The 15,051-nt window shown below is 38.7% G+C and overlaps 1 pseudogene across 1 annotated transcript; it reads right to left on the bottom strand.

The window, feature by feature from the left end:
• Positions 1–14,086: 14,086 nt before the first annotated feature.
• On the bottom strand, positions 14,087–14,449 carry LOC308350385 (UPF0538 protein C2orf76 homolog; annotated as a pseudogene). The gene has a single exon. The product of its transcript is annotated as a UPF0538 protein C2orf76 homolog (transcript).
• Between the last annotated feature and the right edge of the window lie 602 nt (positions 14,450–15,051).

Genomic DNA, 15,051 nt, shown 5'->3' with positions numbered 1-15,051 from the left:
GGGAAATCACACAGAATGATGACGGTGAGGGGATGGGGACATAACTAAACCTGGAGACAGAATTCTGTGGAGAAGGTCCTGTGGAAAGTACTGTGGCCTTTCATCATTTGAGGAGGAAGCAACAAGCCCAAGGTGACCCTGAAGAGAGGGAACCAGGGGAATAAATACTCTAACCTCACCACCCTGCCCCCTCTCCCCAACACCTGCATTTCTCCATCAGCAAAGTTCAGCTTGAAAGTCAGGGACTAGGAAGCCTATTGCTATGGGTCAGCACTCTGGGACAAGGACAGGGTGGAAAGTGCATATGGAAGGGAAAATTGGACGATACCTGCATACAGTGGTAGAAACAAAGTGTTGATGGAAATCAGATTCAAGAAAAAAGGAAAAATTGGGACAATATGGAATAGGCAGTTACACAGTGAATGGACACCCACAAAATCCCTTTGCATGATCTCCCTTTGGCTCCTTGGGACCAACATTCCTGTTCATACTGCCTCTGCAAGATCCAAGGTCAACCACTAGCATAGGCCCTATTATAAGATTGATTCTAATTAAACAGTCTTCCCAAGTTTTTTCCCACTGTTAAAACATTTTGTTCCTAACATTTAAAGAGTTAGCACCAAGCCTTCTCAAACTCTTCCAAAAACTTTAAGAAGAGAGAACACTCACAAATCCAATTTTTTGAGGCCATCACTACTCGAATACCAAAGCCAGAAAAGGACATCATAGGAAAAGAGAACTACAAGTCAATGACTCTGATAAATACAGATGTAAAAGTTTTCAACACAATATTAGCAAACTGAATTCAACAGCTCATTAAGGGGGGTCATACACCACGATCAAGCAGGATTTATCACTGGGATACAAGAAGGTTTCAACTTACATTAAGTCAATAAATGTGATCCACCACATTAATAGAAGGAAAGATAAAAACCATATGATCATCTCAACAGATGCAGAAAAAGCATTTGACAAAATACAACATCCTTTCATGATAAAAATTCTCAACAAAGTGGGTGTAGAAGGAACATATCCCAACAAAATAAAGGCCACATAAGTCAAACTCACAGCTAACATACTTAATGGTGAAGGGTAGAGAGCTCTTCCTCTCCACTTTCACCACTCCTCTTTGATACAGTACTGGGAGTCCCAGCTATAGCAATTAGGAAAGACAAAGAAACAAAACACATCCAAATCAGAAAGCTAGAAATAAAACTATCTTTGTTTGTAGATGCTATGATCTCATATATACAAAATCCTAAAGACTCTACCAAAAACTGTCAGAACTAATCAACAAATTCAGTAAAGTTGCAGGATACAAAACGAACATAAAGAAATCAGTTGTGCAGCTTCCATAAAACAAAAATGCTGATCCTAAAATTTATACTTCCTAAAATTCACGGGACCTAGGATAGCCAAATAATATTGAAAAAGAACAAAATTTGAGGACTCACGTTTTGAAAAGATCAATAAAACAGACATTACCAATATCAGGAATGAGAGCAGTACATCACTACAGATCTTCCATTTATTCAAAGAATAGTAAGAGAAGAAAAGGATGAATTCCTTGAAATATATCAACTGCCAAAGCTCAAGAAAGAATAGATAAAGGGTTTATTTATGGATTAGCTAAAATGAGCTTTTTTTACTTGCTGGTGGGTGACAGGCACATAAGGGTTCAGTATCCTATTCTCTCTGCTTTTATGTATTTTTTGAAAGATCATTAATTAATGTTTTTAAAGAAATAGATACAGCACAAAGCAAAACAAATATCATATGTTCAGCTTCCTTTGATGAGATTCTATGTAGTCTCTAATCTCCACCAGCAAACAGGATGGCCTTAAGGAAACTATTTAACTTCCTTAGATTTCAGTTTTTCTATTTGCCAAATGAACAAATTGAGCTAAATCATAAGATTCCTTCTAGCTCTCAGGTTCTATGATTTTGAACTAATGAATTCCAAGACTTCCTATAACTGTTTCCCCCACCGAACTGACTAGGTTGGGTATGACCAGGTATGAGCTCGCAGAGATACTTGTCTGGTGAGGAAAATCCATGAGTTATTCATGGCTCTTTAAGTCCTGAAAATATGCAAACCAAACCATAAAAACCACATTATTCTTCACTACTTTGTTCTTCATATTCCCTCTCTCTCTCTTTCTTCTTCCTTTCCCCCAATCCCCTCTTTCTCTATTTCTTCCTATCAGTGGCAAGTTAAATCATGTTCTTATATATGTTATCAACTTTAAAAAATAGAATATGGTATAATAGCATTAAAATTAAATCTTCAGGGAATACTCTTCTCTTCCTTTTGTGATTCAGAAGGCTGAGTCCCTTAAGACTGTTGAATTATCCCAAATCACAATGACATAGTAGATCCCCTTCACATAATTCCTCCTTCTCTGGGGTCAGGTCCCACTGAAACATGTTTTAACCACCTGACCCTTCCCCATTTATCAGACTTGATTGATCTCAGAGTAGACCCCCTGATACACATCCGTCAGTCTGTCCTCAATACTTGAAAAAATAAAACTTAGGTTCACAAAGTTTCTGAGTAAATGTGATGGTTTTCCTCTAGATGAAAAAGAAAGAGCTCTATAACCTCCTGCTGCTAAACCCTGTATCAGTCGATATTCAGTCATGAGGCAAAACCCACAGCAGTTACTTCAACAGAAAGAATTTTCCGTAGAGAATTACCAATAAGGCACTGCAGAATGCAGAGGCAGAAAAGTGAGCAAAGGTATCATGGAGGTAGCAAAATACAGAAAGTAGTTCCTACATGACTGGGAAATGGAGAGAAGCAGCTAGAATTGTCAGAGCTGAGAGAACAATTCTTCTTATTTTTTTAAAGATTTATTTATTTATTTGAGAGAGACTGCACAAGCTGGGGGAGAGGGAGAGGGAGAGAGAGAGAATCCCAAGCAGACTCCCCGCCGAGTGCAAAGCCCATTGAAGGGTTAGTCTCAAGACACTGAGATCATGATCTGAGCTGAAATCAAAAGTTGGATGCTTAACCCACTGAGCCACTCAGGCACCCTCAATTCTGCATATTTCTTCTCACACTCCCGAGATGAGAGTGGTGGGTAGGAGACTGCCTAAGGGACTGCTTGCAGTCAGCTGTGGAGGAGAATGAAACTCAGAAATGTTTGGCTCGTGGACCTCTCTCTTAGAGTGGAGGCAGAGAGGAGCCAGCACTGGGCTGGGAGTCAGAAGCTGAGGGCAACTTTTGGAGTATTCTGTCTTGGCAAATGAGAACTATAGAGAGTCCCAGAAAGAACTTGTATTTGTATCAAAGGCTATTAACTAAATAACTCTGAGAGGACTTGTGTTCCCAGAGAAGAGTAAAGGTTCCAAAGATGTTAGTGGCATTCATCCTGACACAAAACAGAAACACCACTCACTGCCTGCTCCCCCAGACCCCATTCCCAATTTGGAAAATGCTTCCTTGAGAGGCTCTATGAGTTGAAACCTCAAGAAGCCAAAGCATAAAATGGAAGCCTTCCGGGGAGTTTGGTACGGAAGAGGAGTGTGGGAAGGCTTGGGTGCCAGACAGATCTGCTATTGAATCCCACCTCACTGACTGGTGATTGAGTCACCTTGGCAAACTGTCTTTACCCTTCTGCGCCTGGGTTTCCTCGTCTACAAAAGAGGGATAATGATAACCACCTCACAGGCTGTTGGAGTGATGAGTATATTTAATACAGTATCTGGCTTTCTCTAACAGTAGACCCAAATATTCCGCTGGAGGAGGGATCACTGTATGGATAGTTCCATAGGCTGATAATATACGTCACCACCTGGGGCAGCCCGACTGCTTTCCTGTTTGTTCAGACAATGTACATGTCTGACACACAGACAACATGCAAAACTCTAGAACACCACAGTGAAAACCCATCACGGCCCGATGGCTGATAGTGTAGCAGAGGAGATGAATAAATAAATGGTTATAAGCAAAGTCATTAGTGGCTTCCAGAAAGGCTTTGATGCTTTGTGAAGGCAACATTTCACTAGGGCAGCTAAGCCAAAACTATCACCTCTCTTCATATGGAAAACAGAGAAACCGTAAGTTAAATGTGATAGGCTACAGAAAGTGCCCGGATCGTAGCAAGTAACCAAGAGATGTGAGTTCCCTTCTCCCCTCACAAGACACGAGTCTTAAATTCTTATGTACCTATGACATTTTCCCCCATGTCTTTGGTAAACACAAGTTTTGCTTGATGAGAGCACTCTATGTTTCCTAGGAAAAAGGCCCCTCTGACAAAATGGTCCACGTTATCCAGAGTTGTTTCTGCGCGCTGCCCTCTCTAGCTCCCATCTTCTTCTGGTCCAGGGTGGGGGTTTCCCTAAGTGCTTTCCTGTGATGAGAAGGTGAGGAGGTGACTGCGTGAATATGTGTGAGAAATGTTGACTTGTGGCTTCGTGAGAAGATAGCATTTTACTTCTTTCCAAAACAACCCAATCTGTGGACAGCATCAAAGTCGAATGGGTAGCTCTGTTGTGCTTAAAGTATTTCTGGCAAGCATGTTGGGAAAAAGAAAATATTTCTCCTCTGAAACTCAAATTACTCTGGAAAGGGACCCTTTGTAGGCTGTTGACGTTGTCATGTGTCTGTAAATTATCTCCAATCTGAGTTCACAAAGGGAAGGGATGGAAGTATGTAGCTTTTAATAATCGCTTTTAGCTTTCATGTCCTGATCAAAGACCAGTTTTGATAACTGCGCCTTGCTGTACAATCCCTTCCATATCGAACTGGACATAATATATTCATTAATTGTTTTAAATGGCAATGTCTTACTATCTCGTGATGCTTTAAGGCTGCCCTTCTTTGGCCCTGGGCCATTTTACACACGCATGCTGTTCATCTAACACCAGCAAATTCATAACACTGTTACCCACAAAAGCTCCTTTGGATTCAGGCCCCTCAGCTTTCAGTTTAAAGTACAATTTTTAATTTTAGATAAATTTAGCACTTCCTTAACTCACTAGAAAGACAACTGGCTTGGGGCGCCTGGGTGGCTCAGTGGTTTAAGCTGCTGCCTTCGGCTCGGGTCATGATCTCAGGGTCCTGGGATCGAGTCCCACATCGGGCTCTCTGCTCGGCAGGGAGCCTGCTTCCCTCTCTCACTCTCTCTGCCTGCCTCTCTGCCTACTTGTGATCTCTCTCTCTCTCTGTCAAATAAATAAATAAAATCTTTAAAAAAAAAAAAAAAAAAAAAAAAAAAAAAAAGACAACTGGCTTTACTGGATAAAAGCAAAATTCTGAATATTATTAATGAGGAAAGAAAAAATGGGAAGAATGTGAAGACGAAGATTATAAATATGGCATGTGTCATCACAAAAGGATGACTTTAAGAGGACTACTTTACTCATGAGAGTTCGTCTGTGTTAAATAAACTCTATCTGACTGCAAAGAGCAGTCGCTCTGAATGAGTGGGAATACTGGAGCGTTAACGGGTGGATCCAACGCTGAGAATTCAGCGACACAGCTCCATACCATGGCTGCTTGGCCTCCATTCTGTGGGGACAAGGGGCCTGCAGGGGCGGTGAACGGACACAGGCCACGCCCCCCAGCCCCAGAGCATGCCCTAGATAACAGCCCAGAGTCACGAGCAAATGTAATTTCCTGCTCTGACGGTCCCTTGGGCCCTTGAGATAAGCATTCTCCCTGTCTCCTGGGGCCTCCCCTTGGTGCAGCCCTTTGAGAAGACCCCTGCGAAGCTCACCAAAACCTAGCACTTTCTGGTTTGTATTGACCGATCTGTCCTTAGCCAGGGAGCCCCAAAGCACTTCACCCTTGGACTGTAATAAAGGCACATGCCCCAGGCCCTGCTGGGCGCTCACTGCCCGCATGCTGCCTCGACCTCCCCACGTGGTCCCGCCAGGCCCACCCTGTACCTCCTCCAGGACCTGGGAGTAATAAACGTCTCTTTTTTACTTTCTCTGTGGTCCTTTGTTAAACGCACCTGAGGCATTGGGGCACCACTGAACAAAGGTTAATTTAACAAAGTCACAACAGCAGGTAAGACAGGAAGCCATCCCGGCACTCATGCTCTGGGACTGGGGGCATGGAGGAGGGCTGGTGGGAAGAGAACATCATTCAATATCCTTCAGAACACCTAAATCACCCCAGTGATCCTACAGCAGCTCCGCCCCCTGTAAACGTGTCATTTCTCAGAAACAAGATGTTATTTCATATCCCGGTGTTTCTGCTTTGTCTGTGTCCTATTTACCTTTCTTTCTGTGAGTACTCACTTCTACTACCTAATACCCCTGCATCTAATACTGCCTAGTGCCTTTCCTCTGTGTGGATTTTATCTTCCCCAAAGAGAGAATCTTAGTGGGTAAGAAGTCTTCACCCATGATGATACACCCTACTGAGCACAATCCTCCCATCAAGACAGACGCCCTACAGACCTACAGATTGAAACAAATGCTATCTGCAGCTGAGTAGATCTTACTGCCTCAGGCGTCCCAAGAAACGTAAAGATTGCTTCTCAAAATCTTAGTATCTCTGGATGATTAGATAGGCATTTGTATCTATGCTTCCAATGACAATTGTAGGTAAACATTTTATGAGACTCACAATACATTTAAATCATAAAAGCATACATTTTACATATTAATAATATTTTACTAACAATGTTACTTGTTTTAGCAAGAGGTAAGATCATAGGGTTTTATACAGACCACTGAGAGCTTGAACCACAGGTTCTTATCCAGGAAGTTTCTTTTCTTAATTTTTACTTCTACAAAATTAAAAATCTAAACTCGAAATAATATTAGGAATAGCGGGAAGTGTGTAGTGTCTTTCTTTTCCGGATGGCTTTGTCTTTTAAGATGGAATGTCGATTTAGAAATTACGGATTCCAGAAGATATTAAAGAGACTTAAAATATGATGTTCATATGCCAGAAGACTGAATATTCTAACTTTAGAGATGATGGAAGTAATTGGATTCCTTTGGCTGCATTCACTTCTGAAAAGTATTTCTTCATGCTCTATTACAGCATGCGAATGTGATTTTATTTTAAAATATGCCCAATACTATATTATCAGCGTTGATCTGTAGGCAGGCAGAAACTTCAAAATGTCGTAAATTCTTTTACTGAATTTTAAATAAAAATTAAAACCTCTGATAGTCAAAATCACGAAGCTCAGGAAAAGAATCACAATATCCAAGAATATTTAGATGGTGAAAATATTAAAGTTTGGTTTTGAATTTTGCATTTGTAATTTCATATTATTTTTCTTCAAGAGCGTTGCTAAATTGCATAAGCTCGAGGTTCCTTGATGTCTGGATTTGACATTGCACAAGATGACAAGAAGTCGGGCACAGCGGCTGGCAGTGTATCAAATCATAGCATCATCAATAGTGAGCCAAGAATAAGAGATACAGTAGAGACACCAATTATTCTTCAAATGAAAAGGGTGTATATAAATACACATTTGGCTACAACCCCTTATTCGTATCATAAATCCAATCTCACTTCAAATGCAGTTATTTTCTTTAGTCTTAATTATGACTCACCTAATATTTCTTCATCCCAACCAAAAAACTCTCCCCCTGGAGCATTTTTGTAGAGAAGAGAACAACCAAAATCATTGATACTTCTTACACAAGCACCTCTATATATCCGTATCTAATTTATTATCTGAAACCTGTGGGATTCAATCAACCCTAAACTAAAGGATATGCTAGTGTGCAAACATACTAGTTACTGCTGCTCCACAATGGGGGCCAATGTGAGGGAGTTTTGCCAATACTTCCATTTGGCTTTCTATTCAAATGTAATAATGGTCATTAAGGTTGGGTTCGTTTTTGTTTTTTTATTTTAAACATATAGAATAATGCAAGAAAAATATGACAAATGCTTCCCAGCTTGAAGAAGCACGGGGTTGACATTAACATTAACACTACAGAGAAAGGTAAAATATCGGACTATTTGCTGCAAATGGAGCTTGTCTGTGGAGTTCTTTGCGTAGCCCTGCCCCCTCTGCTTCTCTGAACCAATTCAGGTCCAGCAGGACATCTGCCATCTTCTACTTACACAGTTCCCTCACTTGCTAATGTATACTAGAAATACTGACCCATTTCACTTTGCTTCCTCCTGGATAACCTCTGCCCTCACATGTAATTTAAATGCACAGATATCACTCTCCAGATGCCATCTTCCCTATATCAAGTTTCAGTAAATATCTGAGCTGGTTCCAAGCCCTCTACTCTATTCTGTCCATCTATTTTTGGATCAAATAGTATACTATTTTAAGTTTCTCCCAAGTACACTATAGTTTTATTGCCATGGTAGACATCAACCTTTTAAAATTATTTTTAATTTTTCTGGGCTATAAGAATACAGGATTATCTTTTAGTACAGGGTGGCTCAGTTGGTAAAGCATGCAAATCTTGAGCTTTGGACTGTGAGTCTGAGCCCCACATTGGTTGTAAAGATCACCTCATTTAAAAAAAAAAAATAGTAGTACCTGGGTGGGAGAGTCAGTTAAGCGCCCAACTCTGAGTCAGGTCTTGGTCTTAGGGTCATGAGATCAAGCCCCAAATCAGGCTCCACAATCAGCTCAGAGTCTGCTTGAGACTCTCTCCCTCTTCCTCTGAGCACCCCCTGCCTCCCCCCTGCCACACACACTGGCTCATGCACACCACACACTCTCTCTTTCTCTCTCTCTCTCTCTTTAAAATAAATAAATAAATCTTTGTTAAAGAAAGAAACTTTGCTGTATTTTCTTCACTCTAATGATGTGCCAGTTATCTTGGAGTTTCTATGTAGGCATTAGAGTCTGCAAATAATGACAATTTTGTTTCATTGTTTTTAACTATAAATCTTAACCATTTTCATATCTTATTTCAATGGCTGGAATCAGTATCAGGAGTAATAACAAGAAGGATTCTCGTTTTGTTACTGACTTTAATGAGAGCATTCAAACAAAATTCATCATTTTAAAGGTTTTAATTATTTATTTGTCAGAGAGAGAGAGAGAGAGAGAGCGCGCACCCACAAGCAGGGGGAGTGGCAGGCAGAGGGAGAAGCAAGCTCCCTGCTGAGCAAGGGAGCCCAACGTGGGACTTGATCCCAGGACCCTGGGATCATGACCTGAGCTGAAGGCAGACGCTTAACGACTGAGCCCCCCAGGTGTCCCCAATATTAATCATTTTAAGTGATATTTCCTGTTGGTTTTAAACAGATTCTCCTTACCAAATTGAGGATATCACCCTCTATGCCTAGTTTGTCATTGTTTTTCACACAAATGGCTCATAGACTGTTATGCAATGTCTTATTATACCCACTGAAACAGTCAAATTTTTTCTTTTTTTATAGGTTTAAATTAGGAAAACTAAATAAACAGATTCTTCTGACATGGGAAGTCTTGCTTTGTTGTTCCACAAATTCCATGTGATATTTTTATCTACATTTTATTTCTACCTTATTTTTTTTTAATTCTCAAATTAATCACTATTAAAGATTGTTTTCCACAGTCAGTGTTAATTTAGTTTTAACTCTCTACTGACTAATTTCTTTACTCACTTAGATACTTTTGTATTTCTTCCTTGATTCCATTCTCTTCATCCTGAAATAAACTTTTAATGGATTTTCCAGGGAGGATTAATCTGTGATTAGTAAGCTCTCAGCTTTTTCTTTTTTTTTTTTTCACTATTATTCTTGAACATAGTACAGACATATATAGAATCCTTAGTTGATAGTTATTTTTTGTTCAGCATTTTCAATATATTCCTCTATTATGCCCTAAATATGTGTATTATGCCTAATTCCATTATGCCACAATTTTTTGGTAAGAACTCTGGTGTCAAACATGAAAAAGTGCTCCATATTACTCGGCATCAGGGAAATACAAATGAAAACCCCAATGAGATACCAACTCACACCAGTCATAGCTAAAATTAACCAGTCAGGAAACGACAGATGTTGGTGAGGATGCGGAGAAAGGGGAACCTCCTACACTTCTGGTGGGAATGCAAGCTGGTGCAGCCACTCTGGAAAACAGTATGGAGGTTCCTCAAAAAGTTGAAAATAGAGCTACCCTATGAGCCAGCAATCGCACTACTGGGTATTTACGCTAAAGATACAAATGTGGTGATCCAAAGGGGCACATGTACCCCAATGTTTATAGCAACAATGTCCACAATAGCCAAACTGTGGAAAGAGCTTAGATGTCCATCAACAGATGAATGGATAAAAATGTGGTATACACACACACACACACACACACACACACACACACACAATGGAATACTATGCAGCCATCAAAAAACCAAAATCTTGCCATTTGCAATGACGTGGATGGAACTAGAGGATATTATGCTAAATGAAATAAGTCAATCAGAGAAAGACAATTATCATATGATCTCACTGAAAGGAGGAATTTGAGAAGCAAGACAGAGGATCATAGGGGAAAGGAGAGAAAAATGAAACAAGACGATACCAGAGAGGGAGACAAACCATAAGAGACTCTTAATCTCAGGAAACAAACTGAGGGTTGCTGGGGGATGGGGGGTATGGAGAGGGTGTTTGGGTTATGGACACTGGGGAGGGTATGTGCTATGGTGAGTACCATGAATTGTATAAAACTGATGAATCACAGACCTGTACCCTGAAACAAATAATACATTATATGTTAATTAAAAAAAAAAAAAAAAAGAACTCGGGTGTCAATCTAATTGGTACTTCTTCCAGATGATCTTTCTTTTCTGGTGGCTTTTTAAATGGTATATCTTGTTCTTCAAGCTACTGTGAGTTCAGTATGTCTCCAGGTTTCTATTTATCTTTATTCATCTAACGAATTATTGATTTCTGTAAAATTCTTATCCATTACTTCTTTCCATATTAACTCTCTTGCATTTATTCATTTACTTAAAAAGATTTATTTATTCATTTGAGAGAGAGAGCAGGTGTGTGCATGCATGAGCAAATGGCGGGGGGGGGGCAGAGGGAAAGAATCTCAAGCAGACTCCCTGCTAAGTGTGGAGCATCATGTGGGGTTCCAACCCAGGACCCTGCAATCATGACCTGAACCAAAATCAAGAGTCAGCTGCTCAACTGACTGAGCCACCCAGGTGCCCCATCTCTTATGTTTTCCATGTCTCTCAGTCATTCTTTAATACTTTCAGTCACTTTGTTCTGTTCTCTACATGACTTCCTTCAGTGTCAATTTTGTCTTGTTAATTCTGTTTAATTATATCTAATTTACTACTTAATACATTTGTTCTTCTTTTAATTTAAATTCCAGTTAGTTAACATACATGTAATATTAGTTTCAGGTACACGATATAGTGATTCAGCACTTCCATACAACACACAGAGTGGTTTATCATTGTTTTGTTACTGTGACATGTTCTTCTAGGGCTATTTTTTTCCTGGACAGTCCCAAGTATTCTGAATTGTAGAAGAGTCGGTTCTATAAAGTTCTGCATTTCTACTGCAAAAGCTACAAAGCCTTCACTAGTCCTAGATCAGTAATCTTTTAAGAATTGTATTAAATACAACTGGCATAAAAATAAAAGTCACATGAATAAAGTAAAGAATTTGATAAATTTTGATTTATTTAGGCACTCACAAAATTATTATTGTAATCAAATCATTAACATATTCATCACCTAAAAGAGTTTATGGTGCCATTTGCAATCCATTTCTCCTGACCCACACTCCATTCCATCCCCTCTCCCCAATGTAAACACTGATCTGCTTTCCACCACAATAGATAAGTTTGCATTTTCTAGATGCTTGTACTAATGGAATTGTAAATTATCTAGTCTTTGTTGATTTGCTTCTTTCACTGAACTATAATTGCAGAAGATTCAAGCAAACTGTTTTTTTTTTTTTTAATTTTTTAAATCAATACTTGCAGGGGCACCCGGGTGGCTCAGTGGGCTAAAGCCTCTGCCTTCGGCTCAGGTCATGATCTCAGGGTCCTAGGATCGAGCCCTGCATCAGGCTCTCTGCTTAGCAGGGAGACTGCTTCCTCCTCTCTCTCTCTCTGCCTGCCTCTTTGCCTACTAGTGATATCCATCAAATAAATAAATAAATCTTTAAAAAAATCAATATTTGCTTTCTTGTGATTTCTGAGCAGTATAACACTATATGAACGTTCTACAGTCTGTCAATTCACCTGCTGTGGGCACTTGAGTTTTTTCAGTTTGGAGCTACTACAAATAAAGCTGCTATGGACATTCTTGTACAAGACTTTGTATAGACATATGCTTCTATTTTTCATAGAAAAATATTAGGAATGAAGGGCTGGGGTGATATGAAAGTTATACATTTACATTTTTAAAATTTTCTAAACTTTTTTCCAAAGTGGTTATATAATTTTACATTCTTGCTAACAGTGTATGATGATTCCAATTCATCCACATACTCATTGACACTTGATAAGGACAATCTTTTTATTTTAGCCAGCCTAATAATTGTATCGTGGTATCCCCCTGTGGTTCTAATTTGCATTTCCCAAATAACTAACTATAAACGCGGCCCTAACGCTTCGGCCCCAAGAATTTCTCCCTCTTTCTCAAGTCCACACAGCCTTCAGCAACCCATTCAAAGGACCACGTAAGTGTTCCCACAGAGTTGAAGGCTCCAGTGGTTTCTTTTCCAGGAAAGCAGATTGTGATTTCTTTATCTCTCTGGGTGTGTCCATCTCCCCAGATTTGGGGTGGCAGTTTGCCCTAAGACTTCCCCTTGCTAATAGGCCCGAGAAACGTTTTTAATTTTCCATTTGTTTGGCTTTTTCTCATTGTGAGGATCCGAATGATAAGTTCCACACTCATTACATATCAGAGCGGTAACTGGATGTCTATGGAAAGGTTAACTAAAGGTTTTAACCAAAATTTAATTTATTCAATAGATATAGGGCTATTCTGGTTATCTGGGGTGTGTGTGTGTGTGTGTGTGTGTGTGTGTGTCTGCGTGTTTTCCTTTTGTGGGCAGTGAAAGTTTGTATTTTCAGGAAATTTGTTCACTTAACTTGTCATATTCATTGGCTTTAGGTTTTTCATATATTCTCCTAATATCTTTAATAGCTGTAGAATCTGTAGTTATGCCACCTAACTCAATACTCATATTAATGATTTGCATCTTCTTTCCTTCCTGATTACTTTGGCTAGAGGTTTATCAATTATCTTCTCAAATAATCAACATTTACTTTCAATGATTTTCTCTATTTGGTTTATGTTTTCAATATTATTCACTTCCTCTTTGATCTTTATTATTTTCTTTCTTTTGCTTAAGTTACTTTTCATTTGCTTTCCTTTACCCAGCTTTTTTTTTTTTTAAGATTTTATTTAGTTATTTGACAGAGAGAGTGAGAGGGCACAAGCACGCAGAGCAGCAGAGGGAGAGGGAGAAGCAGGGTCCCCACCAAGCAGGGAGCCCATGTGGGGTTCTATCCCAGGATTCCAGGATCATGACCCAAGTCAAAGGCAGTTGCTTAACCAGCTGAGCCACCCAGGCACCCTTACCTAGCTTCTTAATCGATGAAAATTAAGATCATTAATTTAAGAATTATTTTTCTTTTCCAATAACAAATTTTAAAAATCTAAAAAAATTTTAAATTTAATAAAAAAAATTATCATAATTTGCTTCTAGGTGATATTTTATCATTTCTTTTATAATATAAGAAAGTTACAGAATTTTTTTACAAAAGTTTGAGTTTACAACTTTCTACCTTTTGTTTTCATACATTTTATTTATGTACGTTATAATGCATTCTTACTTTCTATTTAAGAGTTAATCACCTTTTAAAGAAAGGTGTTTAAAGTGAAAAAAAGAAGTCCCTATATCTACCCATGTATTTACTGTTTCTGTTGTTTTCCCTTCCTGTTTGCAGATCCAGGTTTCCAGCTAATATAATCTACATCTTCTTGAAGGACTTCTCCTAACATGTCTTACACTGCAGGTCTCTTTGTGAAGAATTATTGCAACTTATGTATGCATGAAAAAAGTGATATTATAAAACAAGTTTTTAACATTTCCTTTAGTTTGCTAATTTCAAAAGCCTCACTGCTGGAATAAAGAGTTTAATACAGGTATACAGAAAAGGAAGCCCACATGAAGTTTTCACTAGGATGAAATGGGATTAGCTTTGCAGTTCTCATAATCCTCTTCACGGAAGAATGCAATTTCAGTTTCAGTGGGGATTCTCACAGCTTTGAGAGTGCTGTCTTCTTTTAACAGGGTTCTGTCATTTTTCAAACACAAGTTAATTTGTCTTTGATGTATGTGCTTGATGAGTTATCTTCAGTTTATCACATTTATAAATTCTGAATGGTGGTGCCGGCTGGTCCTTAAAGAGACATCTTGTTTTAGAAATATTATAAGTTCCCTTACAGTTTGGTCCAAATTAATTCCATGATATACTACAGGATTGAAATTGCAATGCTCAAATGAATGAATGAGATAAACACTCACTTCTCCAGAAGTCATGTGAAGAAATTCCTTTTGATACAAACTTTCATTCACAAGAAAGTTTCCTAGGGAATCTCTCAATACGTGCACAAGAAAAACTCTGTTAATATATTTTGCCCATTTGGCTTTACTTTGACACTCAGCAAATGAAGTCCGTGAATAGTCAAAATTGGTATCCCAATATTCTTTTCTGAAGAATAGCTTTGATGGATATGTAATTGCAGGCTGATAGATTTTTTTTTTTCTTTCGGTGCTTTAAACATATTGCACTTTTATTTTTTTTTCTTCTATTGTTACTAGTGAGAAATCTATACCTTTGTTCTTCTGAACTTAGGTATATATTTTCTAAGTGATTCTGAATTTTATCACTGGTTTAAGCAATTTGATTATCATGTGACGTGGTATAATTTTCTTCATGTTTCTTGTACTTAAGGTTCTTTTAACTTTCAGGTCTACATGTTTGTAATTTTCACCAAATTTGGATATGTCTTAGCTACTTTTTCTTCAAATATTTTTTTCAGTCCCCCCTCTCCATCCTATTCTTAGGGGACTCTAATTAATGTATACTAAGCTGCTTAAATCTGTCTCATGGTTCACTGATGCTTTTTCACTTTTAAATA

The sequence above is a fragment of the Martes martes genome (assembly GCF_963455335.1).
Source record: "Martes martes genome assembly, chromosome: 10".
NCBI classification, from domain to species: domain Eukaryota; kingdom Metazoa; phylum Chordata; class Mammalia; order Carnivora; family Mustelidae; genus Martes; species Martes martes.
Note: the sequence above shows the minus strand (reverse complement) of the source record. Positions and strands in the feature narration are given on the sequence as shown.